The sequence below is a fragment of the Sus scrofa genome, chromosome 4 (genome assembly GCF_054392235.1).
Source record: "Sus scrofa isolate SSC_HxYL_T2T_F1_AM1 chromosome 4, Sscrofa_HxYL_maternal_Yorkshire_Landrace_v2.0, whole genome shotgun sequence".
NCBI classification, from domain to species: Eukaryota; Metazoa; Chordata; class Mammalia; order Artiodactyla; family Suidae; genus Sus; species Sus scrofa.
This window is the reverse complement of record NC_139386.1, coordinates 62,355,942-62,373,401: the sequence shown is the minus strand read 5'-3', so window position 1 is coordinate 62,373,401 and position 17,460 is coordinate 62,355,942. Positions and strand designations below refer to the sequence as shown.

Below are 17,460 nucleotides of genomic sequence, written 5' to 3'. Positions count from 1 at the left end.
CTCCAACTGCATTAGCAATTGGTCATCTTAATTACATGGTCCATTAGCTGAAATCTGCATCACAAAACTCTCTAGCACAATTCTTGCCAACTCTGATCCATTTATTGTAAGGTTAAAGTTTCCTTGCTCATTGCAAAATGAAACTAGATATATTAAGTTAAAGTATTTCAAGCTCATTAAATATACAACATCAAGTTAGTCACCATATCACATACAGAAAATAACTGCAGATCTAGAGACAATGCCTCCAATACTCCCAGTTTTTTATGATGTGGGTAGTTCTGCAAACAATCTGGGCACATTCAAAAAACTTTAAAAGAGCATGTCAATCACTGAGCTCCTACTTTTTGGGCATTATAGGTATAATTATCTACAATCTTGACACAAGTCTCAGTCTGATAGTAATCAATAGTAAATTTCTAAATAAAAAGTACATTCAGAGCCAACTTTATCACTGCCAACAAGTATTCAGTCAGAAGTGTCCATGGTACCTTAACCAAAACCACCCTACGATACTTCTTTTAGAACAGTCCCTACACAAAAGTGCTTAAACAATCAACTAATATTGAATGGATCTATTCAATATTCATTCCATCACTCAGTAAGATACTTTTTTTTAAAATGACATTATTTTTATTTTATTTATTTATTATTTTTAGGGTTTTTTTTGCCAGTTCCAGGGCATGTGGAATTTCCTGGGCCAGGGTTGGAACCCACGCCACAGAAGCAACCCAAGCCACTGCAGTGACAACACTGAATACTTAACCTGCTGAGCCACAAGAGAACTCTACACTAACTTTTATTTTATCTATAATGTGCTCCATGCTGGTGTATCAAGATTAGTAAGAGATACTTGTGAGTTCCCATTGTGGCTTAGCAGGTAATGAACCTGACTAGTATCCATGAGGATGTGGATTCAATCCTCGGCCTCACTCAGTGGGTAAAGGGTCTGGTGTTGCTGTGAGCCATGGTGTAGGTCAGCAGCTACACCTCCAATTCACTCCTAGCCTGGGAACTTCCACCACAGGTGTGGCCCTAAAAAGCCAAAAAAAAAAAACCCTCATTTTCTTCAAGACACTTGTGACTTAGCTCATGATATGTAAATTTTTCAAAAGAGTAAAAATTTACAAAATTGTGTTGTTTTCTATCACAGAGACCTCATTTCTCCATTTCCTTCAAGGGGTGTAATCAAAAACTTAGATTCCTCACTAAAATCTGAAAATTATTTCTGTACATTTCTTGAATTTCATCTACCTAATTTATCGAAATATTGAGGCCAACCTAGCATATAGCATATGATGAATTTAAGCTAGTATTGTTCTAATTCTAAATCTTAAATATTCTTACAGATGATCTATATGATAAGACATTTTAGAATTTTATCCAATACTGAAGCCATAACTTATTGATTTACATTGCAGCTTCCAGCTTTGCCTCAGTGAAAATGGAGACAGTAGGTGCCTGTCTCCTGTCTTTTTACATTTTTTTTTTAGTTCCACTGAATCTTTAGAGATCACAGAAAATTTCAAGTATACAAAGTTCTCATAATATTATAATAGCTGAGCTCCAATTATTCTGATTGGAAGAGCTGCTAAATTGTCTTAGTCTTTTCAGTCAACCATGATTTCACATCAATGCTTACTTCTTCATCTAAAACCTATTTCCTTTGGTGTATGAAAAAGAAATGGCAATAGTTAAGCATGTCTACTTTCCTTAGCTCTTTATATTGTACCTGCGGATTTACTATATAATTACACCTTAATCCTTACCAAGCTTTTTTTCCCAATGCAGATTTCAGCATTCATTGCACATCACATATCATTCTGTGTCACTCTAATATACATTCTTAGTTAAATATCACCCAGTCCATCTTTCCTACCCATTTTTTTTAAAAATCATGTTTTACTAAATTGCTATCTATGCAGCCATATCTATCTCGATATATTATCTTCCCTGTTTTTTCTTTCATTTGGATCACTTGCAATTGTGGAGTCTGATATTCCTTTTTGGAGGCTCCTAGTCTTCTTAACTCATCCTTCCTTTTAGAGGGTCAAGCAGTGGGATCAAATCTGTTATGGTGGACACTTAGAGATGATATGACTTAAGCCGAATCATCTTCTACTACCCTGGCTGTCTGGAAATGGAAATAAAACTGTTTCCTGGAAGGAACTGTGTAGATAGGATGAGCTCTATGGAGTTCAATCTAGTTTCTAATCCTATTAGTCCCAGGGGAGATAGATAAAAGGACCATTAAAGTGGGACAGATGTGTTCTGTGATTGTGATTGCACCCTAATCTCTGACAATGGATACCCCCTTGTGGCCAGTGAAGAAACTGCTGGTGCCGGAAGTTTCAGCAAAGGTGAGCTTTGATGGCAGCAAAGAGGAAGGGAACAAAACTGCAATTTCTGTATTTCTTAAATTGTAGCTGAGTGCTATGTAGTGTTATCGAAATAGGTTTGAAGGAACTAGAACAATTTTTTTCCACCCTGGAAGCTAAAAATCAGAGATTGCAGAAGTAGTAATTTTAAAGACATTGCCAAAGAGCAATGAGATGATGATGATGATGATGATGATGATGATGATGATGATGATGATGATGATGATGATGATCTAGTACCTGGACCACAACACCAGGCTTACACTACCTGGGAACTACTTCCCATTGAAGGATTTTTACTTGATTTTTACAGTATTTCTACCATGTCTGATAATGATTAAAAATTACATTTAGGAGTTCCCATCGTGGCGCAGTGGTTAACGAATCCGACTAGGAACCATGAGGGTGCGGGTTCGGTTCCTGCCCTTGCTCAGTGGGTTAACGATCTGGCATTGCCGTGAGCTGTGGTGTAGGTTGCAGATGCGGCTCGGATCCCGCGTTGCTGTGGCTCTGGTGTAGGCTAGTGGCTACAGCTCCGATTGGACCCCTAGCCTGGGAACCTCCATATGCCCCGGGCGCAGCCCAAGAAATAGCAAATAGACCAAAAAAAAAAAAAAAAGATTAAAAAAAAAATTACATTCACTAACAATTGGAAACTTTAAGGTGATGCAGCACTTCTTACAAAGTCCTCATTATTCTCATATTAAAAAAAATTTCTTAATTTGTTTTCAAATTAGGTTGACAGTAGGTCCCATCATTCTTCCATCTCACTCTCTGAACATGAATAGAAATTTTAGCAGATGTCTGAAAAGTTGAAGTTTCAGGAAAAGAAATAAACATTATGTAAGCATTTGCTGTGTTCTAAGTATCTATGTTTTTCATTATTGTGTTATTATATTTAATCTTTCAGTGTCTCAAATTTGATACTTTGTGTACACTGATTCTCATAAAGTTTAAAAGGTAGGACCAGAGCTATACGGCTGTCTCCATGTACTATAGAGCCCTGGCCCCATTCTGGCCTGCCTAGGCAAAGGATTGAGATTGCATCTTTCATTACCCCTATTTCTTCACCTTGTCTGGCTACACTGGTGTTTCACCATAGTGGTAAAAACCCATTGTCTTCCCTTTTGTGGACTCTTTGTCTTAAAAGAGAGAGGGACTATGCAGGGTTACTTGGCTTGTCTCCCTGCAGATCTGATTCTATCTCCATACCTCCCGTCCTACCTTTCTAACTAATGCAGCTACACCTTATGGGAAGTTTCTGTTCTTGCCTCCATGACCAGGACTCAGTTATTCTCCTCATTCATCACCATTCCAACTAATCTCTACTAGATTCTTCTCAGAAGTAGGTATTTTCTTAAATATTATTAAAAGAATTAGTATAAGGCATTTCCATATCTCAGGGCATAAACCTTTCCTTCCAAGTTCCTGTTTTCTTTCCAAGTTGGGCCCACAGCATCCAGTTCCTCTCTCTTTTAAAGGCTCCCCCTGTACCTTCTCTTCCCCCATCTCCCAACATGCTCCACTTCCACTTTGGCCTTTTTATGCCTTTCTTTCAAAATGTGGATTAATTCATCTCCTCCAATACATTGCATCCCATAGTCATAATTTATACTGTCTTCAAGTTGACAAGAGGACGACAAACAAAAGAACCCCCTATTTATTATCTGGATCCGTCCACTCTACAAAGTGACTATAAAATTATGACACTACATTTTTCTACTATATATTTAACAATTTTCAAATGCCTTTTACATGCAAGACTTCTCTTGAAGTGTTAGGAAGATAGAAAGAAGAAACACACAAACACTAAAAAGTTGTTCTCTACCTATAAAGGCATACACAGATAAATGTATAATCAGATGAATAGGATGTAGAAGGAGATATATTCAAGTAACAGAAAGAGGAAATTAGGATTTAAAAGATGGGAGGTGAGAATACAAATAAGGCAGCAGTGTAATATGGAGCTCCAAACTGAAAGTTTGGTCAATGAAGTTGTCCCATTCTAGGTAGAAATAACCCGTAAGATCTTCAGCTCAAAGAGCATGGCTCATGGAAGGAGACAATGCTGAGTCTTGCATTGTCAAACTCTCCTATAAAGTGTTCCTTGTGTACCACCACGGAGCCCAGCACAACCTTGTTTCTTTTCATATCCATGCTTTCCTCCCGTATTGTGCCTGTTCCAACAATTTCAGGCCCCTTTTGTAACTATCTCATCCTTATCACTTCCTCCATTTTTATCCTCTTACCAAGTCATTCCCAATGATTTCCATAAAAATGTTTTTTTCCAGGGAGTCCCCATCGTGGTGCAGCAAAAACAAATCTGACTAGGATCCATGAGGTTGTGGGCTCATTCCCTGGCCTTGCTCAGTGGGTTAAGGATCTGGTGTTGCCATGAGCTGTGGTGTAGGTCTCAGATGTGTCTCAGATCCCACATTGCTGTGGCTGTGGCATAGGCTAGCAGCTGCAGCTCTGACTGGACCCCTAGCCTGGGAACTTCCATATGCGGCAACTTCGGCCCTAAAAAGACCAAAAACAAAAACAAAAAAATAAATAAAAAATAAAACCGAAAAACCAAACCAAACAAAACACAGCCTTCTAGAAGTTCTTCCTGATTATAGAATCATTTCCTTCCAATATTTTACTCACTCTTTATTATTTGTATTATTTTGCTAAAATTCAAGACCTTGAACTGCTCAGTGGTTGCCAAATGCTCTATAGATAAGGCACGAAACCCTCAACATGTCTCAAGTTATTCCTTTGCAGCCACACAGTACAGAGGTTAAGAAGATGGAGCCTGGAGCCTCAGTTTGAATTCTGTCATCTGATAACTGGGGGTCTTAGGCAAGTACATAATTCCTCAAGGCCTCAAAATTCTCATTTTCAAAATGAGGCTATCTTTTCATATGATTACGGTGAAGACTAATACTCTTAGAATACTGTCTGGCACATAGTAATAGAAAAAAATACTAACTGTGATTATTCTCTCAATTTCATTTTCCCTACTATTTCTTTTTCTGTTCTTGAATATGACACATTTCCTAGCTGTTCTTCGAAGTTCCCATCTAGTATCTTTCATATGCTTCTTTCTCTAGCTAGATCCCCTTTCAATTCCATCTCCAAACTGCCTTTCAGGTCTCATATTACAGGTCTAATTGTGGATGTCATATTCTGTCACCAATTCCCTAGGGCTGAGGTAGGTACTTTACCTATTGTTTTCCACCACTCCCTTGCACATTTTATTCTACTACTAAACACTTTGTTCTCCCTCTTTGTATTACAAATACCTTAAGGACTAATTCCTCTAATTTCTCTAATGCTAACACTTTCAATGGCTTGTTTAGAGGTAGCAGTTTGGGGGGAGCAATCAGTCTAATTTTCAATTGCATATACCAGTTGATTTGATCTGACCATGAACTACATCATCACGATAATTTCTGTAATAGTTAAGCTTTATAAATTGTGCTTCTTCTTTTTTTTCTTTTTTTTTTTCTTTTTTCTTTTTTTTTAAATTTGGCTGCACTTGCAGCATGCAGAAATTCACAGCCTAAGGATCAAACCCACACCACAGGAGAGGCCTGAGCCACAGCAGTGACACCAGTTCCTTAACCCACCATGCCACCAGGAAACTCATATAAACTGTGTTTTGGATTTTTGTTTGTTGGTTTATTTGTTTGTTTTTTTGTCTTCTTAGGGCAGCACCCATGGCATATGGTGGTTTTCAGGCTAGAGGTCAAATTGGAGCTGTAGCCACTGGCATACACCACAGCCACAGCAACGTGGGATCCGAGCAACATCTGTGACCTACACCATAGCTCACGACAAAGCCAGATCCTCAAACCATTGAGCAAGGCCAGGGACTGAAACTGCGTCCTCATGGATACTATTCAGAGTCATTTCTGGTGAGCCATGATGGGAACTCCTGGAAATTGCTTTTAAAAACGCATAGTTCTGGGAGTTCCCGTTGTGGCTCAGTGGTTAACGAATCCGACTAGGAACCAGGAGGTTGTAAGTTCGATCCCTGTCCTTTCTCAGTGGGTTAAGGACCTGGCGTTGCTGTGAGCTGTGGTGTAGGTTGCAGACGTGGCTCGGATCCCGCATTGCTGTGGCTCTGGCGTAGGCCGGCGGCTACAGCTCCGATTAGACCCCTAGCCTGGGAACCTCCATATGCCGCAGGAGCAGCCCTAGAAAAGACAAAAAAACAAACAAGAAAATAAAATTTAAAAAACCGCATAGTTCTGGGAGTTCCCGTCTTGGCATAGAGGCAATGAATCCGACTAGGAACCATGAGATTGAGGGTTCGATCCCTGGCCTCGCTCAGTGGGTTGAGGATCTGGCCTTGTGGTGAGCTGCAGTGTAGGTCACAGACATGGCTTGGATCTGGCATTGCTGTGGCTCTCGTGTAGGCCAGCAGCAACAGCTCCAATTAGACCCCTAGCCTGGGAACCTCCATATGCCGTGGGTGCTGCCCTAAAAAGACAAAAGATTAAAAAAAAAAAAAAATGAGGCATAGTTCTTTATGTCAGAATTTGTCTCATTTACCTCCAATCCTCATTGCTAGCACTCGAGGAATATATTCTATAGAACAAATATTCAGATATGTGTTAAGTGTAAAGGAAACAAAATATCTTTAAACTACACAACTCCAAGAGTGTTCCTGTGTAAATGAAGCATGGAAAAATAAGTTTGGGATCCAATTTACTTTCCTACAAATGAATGCCACTGGATCTTATGTCTTTAATCTTGATGGTTTATATTATTTTAAAGTGAACATTGAAATAACAACAACCAAAAAAAAAAAAAAAAAAAAAAAACCTAATGGATACAGCAATATTCAAAGGGAATTTTTGAAAGGAAGAAAATCTTAGGATTAATGTCTTTAATATTCATTTCTGACAGCCTACGTTCAAGTTTAGGTTGTCTGGTCAACATTTGGGTCTGACTCGTAGTTTCCAAATCATGGTGTGTCGTGTTCTGAGTCAATTCCCTAGAAGAGATTTAGGGATAAGTTTTCCACAGGTTTTCTCAATTAAAGATGCATCTAGCTCTTTGCCCACATCACCCACATCTGCTCATAAAAAATGAATAATGGAACACACATGTGCTGACTTGAGATTCATTTCAGTCTTTTGCAGGTGCAAATGCAAGTTTTAGGGTGCAAAGTGGAGCCACAAACATTGCGGGCTTGTCCAGCTGAGAGTCTAGGCTTTAATCACATCTAAATAACTCAGGTGATGCAAGCGCATGATTTTGCTCACAAAAAGAGTGTAATAAATATTGTTGATTGACCTGGTGTATATTAACAGATGAGGCTACATTATTTAGAGAAAATGAAATCCAGCTAATTTCCACCAATCTGGTATTTGCTATGGCATTCTTTTCATATATTAACCCAAAATTCACCTTGAGTATGTTTCAAGGCAACTTTGGCTAAATAAAGTAGGAAATAAAATACTTTTATTTGTACATATAACCAATTCAGGAATTTACATTGACAGATAATTCAAATCTACGATAATTACTCCATATCCTTGCAGCTGGGGTAGTCTTCTAGCAGACAAACTAAGTCAACACTGTTGTCACAAACAGTAATAGAGGGGCTCACTGGTTCAGATACTCCTAAACAGCAGAAAATCCTCCAATCATTTTTTTTTTCAGCATGGACATGCATTTAAGAATTTTTTTCCTCAGCAGACATCCCTTCCTAATTTCTTTTTCCTTAGGTTAAGATTCTGTGAATTATACACCCTACTAATGATTAAATTGTCACATACCTTCCATTAGTCAATATCTACAAGAATGTGTCCCTTGCTAGTGAACATGATATAGGTAACAGAGCCTTTTGAAGATGGAGAGTAGAGCTTTGTTTTCTGAGAGAAATATCTTCATAGCTCCCCCTTGTGGCCAGATTTCCATGAAGTTTATTAAATACGGTAAGCGCTACATCTTCTGATGCCCAACTTTACTTATTTTTACTTTGCTTGAGTAAGGATATTTTTTACTCTACTCTGACAGAAAGAAGAAATACAGCTTCCTTGTTTCTTTATGGACTAGAGAAGCTCAGGTTATAAAGAATACACGCTCAGACACTTGCTTTCATTTCAACATTATAAATATAAAATTTTATCATAACAATGGGAATGTGTTGGTTTTTTTTTTTTTGTCTTTTTTTTTTTTTTTGCTATTTCTTGGGCCGCTCCTGCGGCATATGGAGGTTCCCAGGCTAGGGGTCCAATCGGAGCTGTAGCCACTAGCCTACGCCAGAGCCACAGCAACGTGGGATCCGAGCCGCGTCTGCAACCTACACCACAGCTCAGGGCAACGCTGGATCGTTAACCCACTGAGCAAGGGCAGGGATCGAACCCACAACCTCATGGTTCCTAGTAGGATTCGTTAACCACTGCGCCACTACGGGAACTCCAGAATGTGTTATTTTTAAAGCAATGAATATGAATATATATTATTATTCAAGGAAGTGTAATAGAAAGGAGAATTTTCCTGTAATAGAAAGGGAACTTTGTTTTGAAAAAATATGGTGATAGTGAGAGAGAGTTCAAAAGTCAGGGAAAGAGAGAAAGATTTTTCTCTTGGCTTCATGCTTAAATATACTTATCTCCTCTGGTCAACCCTGAGGCAAAGAAAAATGAAAATTAAGCTCTGATTTTACACTTTACTGCTGTTACAATGCTTCTCAACCCAACCCTCCTTGCTCTGTTTATCCAAATCCTGCCCATTTTTCAAAGTGCAGCCCAAATCCTGCTTCTCTTGTAAAGCATTCCCTAACCATTTCATCTGGAAGCAATCTTTCCTTCTTCTAAACTTCCACAAGACTTATTTTCCATACCACTCATTTAGCACTTATTATTTACTGACTGGTAGGGATGTAATGTTTTCGGAAATGTTACAGCCATTGTGGAGACTTTTTTTAATCCTTTTGTATAGAAAATAAATTTGTACTTTTAAAAGCAGAGTAAGCCTTTGTGTCTTTATTATTCTTCCTAGATCTGAAATCTAGTTTGTCTAATTATAGAATACATCACTATAACTCAAAGGAAGCATGTCTGTAATGCTTATAGTATGCCAGATATTGTTTTGGGAGACTTAGAAATATTAAATGTCCTAGCTACTTTGCAAATATTAGGTAGCTAGTAATAGAAGTTTTACACATGTATGTATTTTTGTGTATATCCATGTACTATATACATGTATGTACCTGTATATATCTATATACATAAAAATCTTGTCTTTCTCATAACAATATCATGTTTTAGAATTGAAATAAAAAATATTTATTTAGGCACTTCTTAAAATAAATCAATAAATCAATAATTACAAATTTATTACTGAATGATAGATAAAGGTATGGACTGATAAAAACAATAAGAAACACAGCAGATCTTAGTATTCTCCATCTTTGATGGATGAAAATTTTAGAAGGGAAAAAAAAAATTCAGATATATAGAGTAATACAAAATTAGATTTTTTTTTTCTGAAATGAGGACCCTTTTTTTTCTTCAGCTCATAAAACTTGTTGGTTTTCTTTTCCTGAAGAAAAGAAAAAGTAGATGAAAACAAAAAATACTTGACAATTCCCTAGCAGTCCTAGATTCTAGTCTAACATCACCATCAACTAGCTTCAGGTATTAACCTCTCTGTTCCTTGTTCTCTTCATCTGAAGATGAGAGTCACCAACTTTATTAATAGTATTATTTCTATTTCAGATTCCAAAATCTATGTATGATTTTGTCCACATAGAAGAGAGTCTATGCAAAATAATTTTTAAAACTATGCCTATTGGAGTTCCCATTGTAGCACATCAGAAATGAATCCAGGAGTTCCCGTCGTGGCACAGTGGTTAACGAATCTGACTAGGAACCATGAGGTTGCAGGTTTGATCCCTGGCCTTGTTCAGTGGGTTAAGGATCCAGCATTGCTGTGAGCTGTGGTGTAGGTCGCAGACGTGGCTCGGATCCCGTGTTGCTGTGGCTATGGCGTAGGCTGGTGGCTACAGCTCTGATTAGACACCTAGCCTGGGAACCTCCATATGCCATGGGAAGCAGCCCTAGAAAAGGCAAAAAGACCAAAAAAAAAAAAAAAAAAAAGAAAGAAAGAAAGAAAGAAAAAAGAAATGAATCCAACTTGTAACCATGAGGTTTCAGTTTCGATCCCTGACCTCCATCAGTGAGTTTAAGGGTCCATTATCGCCACAAGTTGTGGTGTAGGTTACAGACACAGCTTGGATCCTGTGTTGCTGTGACTGTGGCATAGGCAGGCAGCTAGAGCTCCTATTTGACCCTAGCTTGGGAATCTCCATAGTCACTCAGCTGTAAAAAGCAAAAAAAAAAAAAGAAAAGAAAAAGAAAGAAAAAAAACCATGTCTATCATTTGTTTCTATAGTTATGTAACAATGTAATCAGGAAAAATTTTCCATTTCCAGAAGCTGATAAAGATAGAATGATTAGGTAGAGAACACAGGCAAAACATTCACTGACATCAACCTTACAAATGTTTTCTCAGGTCAGTCTCCCAAAGCAACTGAAATAAAAGCAAAAATAAACCAATGGGACCTAATCAAACTGGCAAACTTTTGCACAGCAAAGGAAACCAAAGAGGAAACAAAAAGACAACTTACAGAATGGGAGAAAATAGTTTCAAATGATGCAACTGACAAGGGCTTAATCTCTAAAATATACAAACAACTTATACAACTCAACAGCAAAAAAGCCAACAACCCAATGGAAAAATTGGCAAACCTGAAGAGACATTTCTCCAAGGAAGATATACAGATGGCCAACAAGCACATGAAAAAATACTCAACATCACCGATTATTAGAGAAATGCAAATCAAAACTACCACAAGACAGCACTTCACACCAGTCAGAATGGCCATCATTAATAAGTCCACAAATAAATGCTGGAGGGGGTGTGGAGAAAAGAGAACCCTCCTGCACTGTTGGTGGGAATGTAAGCTGGTACAACCACTATGGAGAACAGTATGGAGGTACCTTAGAAAACTATACATAGAGCTAACATATGACCTAGCAATCCCACTCTTGGGCATATATCTGGACAAAATTTTCCTTGAAAAAGACGCATGCACCCACATGTTCATTGCAGCACAATTCACAACAGCCAAGACATGGAAACAACCCAAATGTCCATTGACAGATGATTGGATTAGGAGGATGTGGTATATATACACAACAGAATACTACTTGGCCATGAAAAAGAAAATAATGCCATTTGCAGCAACATGGATGGAACTAGATACTCTCATACTGAGTGAAGTAAGTCAGGAAGAGAAAGACAAATACCATATGATATCACATATCTGGAATCTAATACATGGCACAAATGAACCTTTCTACAGAAAAGAAAATCATGGACTTGGAGAATAGACTTGTGATTGCAGAGGGGGAGGGGGAGGGAGTGGGATGGATGGGGTGCTTGGGGTTAATAGATGCAGACTATTGCCTTTGGGATGGATTAGCAATGAGATCCTGCTGTGTATCACTGCGAACTATGTCTGGTCACTTATGATGGAGCATGATAATGTGAGAAAAAAGAATGTATACATGTATGGATAACCGGGTTACCATGCTGTACAGTGGAAAATTGAGAGAACACTATAAACCAGCTATAATGGAAAAAAATTAAAATCATTATATTTTAAAAAATAGAAAATATACACAACAGGAACAAAAGATAAAATGATTAAAATAAAATCATAAGGAATATTATCGATACCTACATTACCCTTTTATACGTTTAAATATTTCCTGAATTGACGTTAGACAGAAGATGACAGAAATCATTTAAGCAGACAAGCAGAAAAAGATCATTCAAAGTCCTTGCCTTTGTACTGGGTATATATCCTTGGAACAATTCCACATTTATTCTGGACTAATGGATACTCTACCATTTTTTAAGTGCCTTTTCAATATCTAACATGGAATTCATTGTGCTCTATGCAATTCAGTCTATATGTGTGTATAGGGTTAGGATAGAGAGAGAGAAAGACAGGAAGAAAGAGAGAGAGTTCAGACAACCATATATACATATATATTCATACTTGGGCAGGATGATCTTGCTAAAGATTGATTTTAAAGAGAATGCCAAGAAGCCTCATAGATAGGGTGATTTAGGGGCTAAGAGCTAAACCACACAATCCCCCAAAATGAAGGTATTCAAGGCTTTTGAGGGACACAGCTGCTCCCTTAGCTACTCAGGCACTAAGCTATAGAGAGAAGGAAATTTTCTTAAGGGAAAACCTACTTAAGGGACAGACTTGATCCAGAACAGTGAGAGACTCAAGGTTATGCTTCTTGGATTGTTCTCTAGCCCAGCCTCAAGGATCTCAGGGATTTTAGAAGTGTGACAACATGTACATTTACAAGTGCAGGATTTGATAAGAAAGCAGGAGCAAAGATTTGTTCTATTTTTCACAAATTTTATTTTATTTTATTTATTTATTTATTTATTTTTTTGCGGGGTCGGGGATGCTATACTCAAGGCGTATGGATGTTACTGAGCCAGGGATCAAACCTGGGCCAACAGCAGCACCTCAAGGCACAGCACCTAACCCGCTTAGCCACATGGGAACTGCGTGAATGTTTTATTTACTGCAGAGAATGTATGAGCAAAGTTGAAAGAGCAACACTCATTACATAAAAGCAGAGGATACTGTCTGAGCAAGCTGACCCAGAGGTCTCTGAGGAAGCAGGGAATTTCTTCACTTTTACTAAGGTTAATTGTGGGCAGAGAGAGAGACAGACAGGACGTAGAAAAAACATCCTGAGAGGGTCCCAACTCCTACAAGTACTAGAAAGAAAAGATCGAGTGCTGTGTTATGATGTATTTCTGTGATGTTTGTTCCAACCCCAAAGATTATAAAAATTGAGAAAACAGATCTATCGCGTAAAAATCTTTATATTTCATAGATTGAAAGAGTCGATTGCGGGTTACACAAGTTGTGTAACCAAACGTAATTTGCTCATCTTAAAATATGTTTTTGTTTCATACTGAGGGGGACAAAATTCATTATATAGCATTTTTCTTAATGAAAAACTTTTTTCTTAACTGAAAGCCATTTTGTACTATTTTTATTTTCTAATATTCAAGGCCTTTCCAGTAGTTACCTACCATTATTATTAGATATTTTTAGACATAGTGATATTTTCACTACAGCTGGGTTACAAGTATCTTTGAAGGGAAAAAAATTTAAAAAAGCACATCTTCCATTTATTTTATTCCCTGTCACAGTATAACAGAAACTAGAGCACGGGTTTGATATATGGAGGTGCACATATAGTCCGGCATTCATTTGAATGCACACGTTAACTAAGTCTCATCTACCAATGAGAAATCTAAGACAACAGCTGAGATTGCTGCCATTAATCTTAAGTAAGAATTATTATGGTGTTAAATTAGATTCTAAATTTCAGTTCTCTAAGAAATTGGAAAATGAGTGAGCTATCACCTCAAAGTGTATTTTTTTCTATTGTATGATGCAATTTCCTTTAGAGTGGTCATCTTATTGGCTATTTGCTAATTATCTATCTTTCAAACTTATTCAGATAGAAACTTACTGTTATGATTTGATCTAGCAGGGTTTGTTTCATTTGTTTTGTTTTTTTCATTATTACCTTTTTGATGCTGCAAGTGAAGAGATGAATCGCAGGAAAGAAGGGAACAAAAGTATTTTGAGGAAAAGGAGAGAAAATGTCTTGCACCAAGAAAAGTAGGAGAGAACTGTGAACATCTATACCAAAAGGGGCATACTCAAAACCGCACCAAATCCCTTAACTTCCTTATATGCAAGGTTTAGCAAACTCGGCTGTCATTTGCTGATTTTATTCATTTTTTTATTGTAGGTCAATAAGTAAATGGAAATTCAAAAAGTAATTTCCTACCCTTTGGCGCCATCATGAGGCCAAAATAACAAAGTACGGAGAAAATTAGATGTCCAAAGTAACCCAAGGTTTTAATATTTTCTTTTCATTCAAAATATAAGTATCCAGAGAATGAAGGTTTATTTCAGAAAGAAATATAATTATGTTTACTATAATTGAAACCTTCCAACCAACAAATCATAGATCATATGTCTACATAGGCAGTTCATTGAGTGGAATAAAATGTGCCTTACATTTTTAAGCAACTGTTAAATTACAACTGGAATTTGAAATCAATAAAATATTCATGTTTTGAAATAACATAACCATGACCTAAACCTTTTGGAATGTTTTAAACCAATCATAGCAATATCATAGCTTTATTTATTTTTTTATTCTATGGTACCATAGGGTAGAACATGAAGTGGTATGATAAAGTAACTCAGAGGTCTCAAAATACAATGTTATGATATTACAAGAAGAGACTATGCTATTTTAGGAATAGGAAGAATGACAATAGAAAGAATGTGGCAAAGTAATGCCTTAGAAAGAATAGCTAATGAATGTCTAAGAACTAGAAGAATTAAAGTACAAATCACACTCAGGTGATTCCATATTTGAAATCATCACCACGAGTACATCTAGAATATTACAAAAGTTTGTTTGTTTTTTTTTTTTTAATTGTGGTGTGGGTTCAGTCCCTTGGCTGGGAACTTCCACATGCCATGGGTGCAGCCAAAAAAAAAGTCTCAACCAAGCATAACTTGTTCTGCTATTTGTGTTATATTTGTATTATTATCCCTGGTTCATAGGATATCCATTCTTAGCTTTATTTATAAGCTCATCAACAGAGATATAAAATATTCATTATTCATCTACTTTCTCAGCCCAGATAATTTTTTGCATAAATTGTTAAAATTTCTCCAGTGATGAAATAGGGACGCTAAATGATACTTGATGATGCTTAAATCTGATTTCTTGCCACTGGTCTTCAAAATTCCATCTACTTCTGTCTCATTTTGGCTTCATGGCATTGCAAAAATGAAAAGCCCTGTACATTTCATCTATAAAGTGTGGACCCTCTGTCTAAGGAGTAGAAAGTTGCACATGTCTTGCTTAGCTCAGCGTATCTTATTTACCACAAAAGCCACAGACAGAAGAAAAATAAAACTGCTGAACTGGCTTTTACCTGCTTTTTGTTCTTAGAGTGTCCTCTTCCCATCTTGTTCATACCTAGCATTTTTATGCTATATTTCCATATATTCAGAAACATCGTCATCAACTTCAGTTACAATAAAGGCAGTCTCAGCTGCTTTCTTTTATTTCTCTTGTCTCAGAGACAGATCTTAAATGTGGAAATGTCATAATTTGTTCTCATTTAAAGTCAGTGGTGATCTCCTTTTGTGACCCGGCCTCCAGCATTCTTTCAGTAGAATCACTGTGCTAACCCCAGCTTGGCTTTGGGCATATGTTGCCCTCATTTGGCCCCTGTAACGTTGCTCAGGGCGGATCATTATCTTTAACATTATATCCCAGGGATGAAGAGAAGTTAAATCTCCTTCCACTGTAACAGCATCAAAGGCCCCTTTCACTGGCAAGAGTTACCAAAAAAGACATGGTTTCTGCCCTGATAAAATTCTCAAAGGCCCTCAGTCTGAGGGATGAAGCTTGGGAGTCACCGTCATTCTATGTGAAAAGGAGAACTCTGATCACCTATAACTTCCTTGGGGCAGGACAAGACTATTCCTATGTCAAACACTATACAGTGTTCAAATATTTAAATGTCGTCTCATAATTCTCTTCATCTCACATGCTGAGATGGTTTCTTTCCATTCCAATGACATACTCTCTCGCTTTTACTTCATTATGCAGTTTCAAGGAAGGGGAAGAAATTTGGATGAGGACTGAGTATCTGATACGGTTGAAGTCTAAGAAAAGAGTCTAATTATAACAGAATTATTTAATGCAAAAAATTAACTACACAGGTTGTAAAGGGAAGAGTAGAGACATTCAGAGATTGTCCATATTAGGGAGCCTCTACTGATCCCTAAATGGAAGCAACAAATGGATGAGACAATGTAGGAATTTCCAGAGATGGTGTCATCTGGTAGAAGGTGGGACCATCTCATTTCTCCATAAGGAGCTGGAGCCATTTAGGCTCCAGGCATAAATGGTACACCTGAGGCTTTTTCTCCCTTTCTACTACCTTCCTGCTACCTTAAATTTCTGGCCAATGATTCTCATTGTGCAAGCTTTCCATTAACTCTTCAAAAGGAGAGCTTGAGGTGCATAGCCTACATGAGTCAACCTGCCTGAAACAAGTTACAGAACAGAAAAACTGGGGAGAATAGCTCTGGGTCAAATTAACTCAAGACTGGCACAGAACACTGGGTAAGTAGGAAAAAAAGTGTTATTGAGTATCTGTTAGAAGGAAAAGAAAAAAATCTGAAAGGCTATAAATGCCTTGTATATACCTCCCCTGGTTCACATACTTCCCTTTTGTATTAGGCATTATTGTTTTAGAACCATCCAAACCAGTCTTTTTCCAAACAAAAGATTTTCTTTTATTACAAAAAAAGACATAAATTTTTTTTATTTCTCTGACACTGCAATTAAGAATAATGTATAATTTATTAATATTAATTTCTCTTCTTAGAACATAAACTATTCTTTCTCTCTGCTTAAAATAGAGTTACTATGAAAATAATTTTCAACCAAATTGGCTTTCCGCTTTCTTCCCTGCTGCTAGTAATAAAATCACATCTTCCAGCAGTGATGAAAGCATGATTTCTTTTTTTTTTTTTAGAAATATTTTATTTATTTATTTTTTATTTATTTTTTTTTTTTTTGTCTTTTTGCTATTTCTTGGGCCGCTTCCGCGGCATATGGAGATTCCCAGGCTAGGGGTCTAATCGGAGCTGTAGCCACCGGCCTACGCCAGAGCCACAGCAACGCGGGATCCGAGCCGTGTCTGCAACCTACACCACAGCTCACGGCAACGCCGGATCCTTAACCCACTGAGCAAGGGCAGGGACCGAACCCGCAACCTCATGGTTCCTAGTCGGACTCGCCAACCACTGCGCTACGACGGGAACTCCAGCATGATTTCTAATGGTTCACAGCAGAGAGACTTTTTATTTTTTGATAAAGTGGGGACAGTCAAAAGCCAAATCAGGAGTTCCCATCGTGGC

General features: G+C 37.6%; 1 pseudogene; it reads left to right on the top strand.

The window, feature by feature from the left end:
* The first annotated feature begins 2,303 nt into the window (after window positions 1-2,303).
* LOC100512712 (large ribosomal subunit protein eL30 pseudogene) overlaps window positions 2,304-17,460 on the top strand; it is a 32,744-nt pseudogene continuing 17,587 nt past the window's right edge.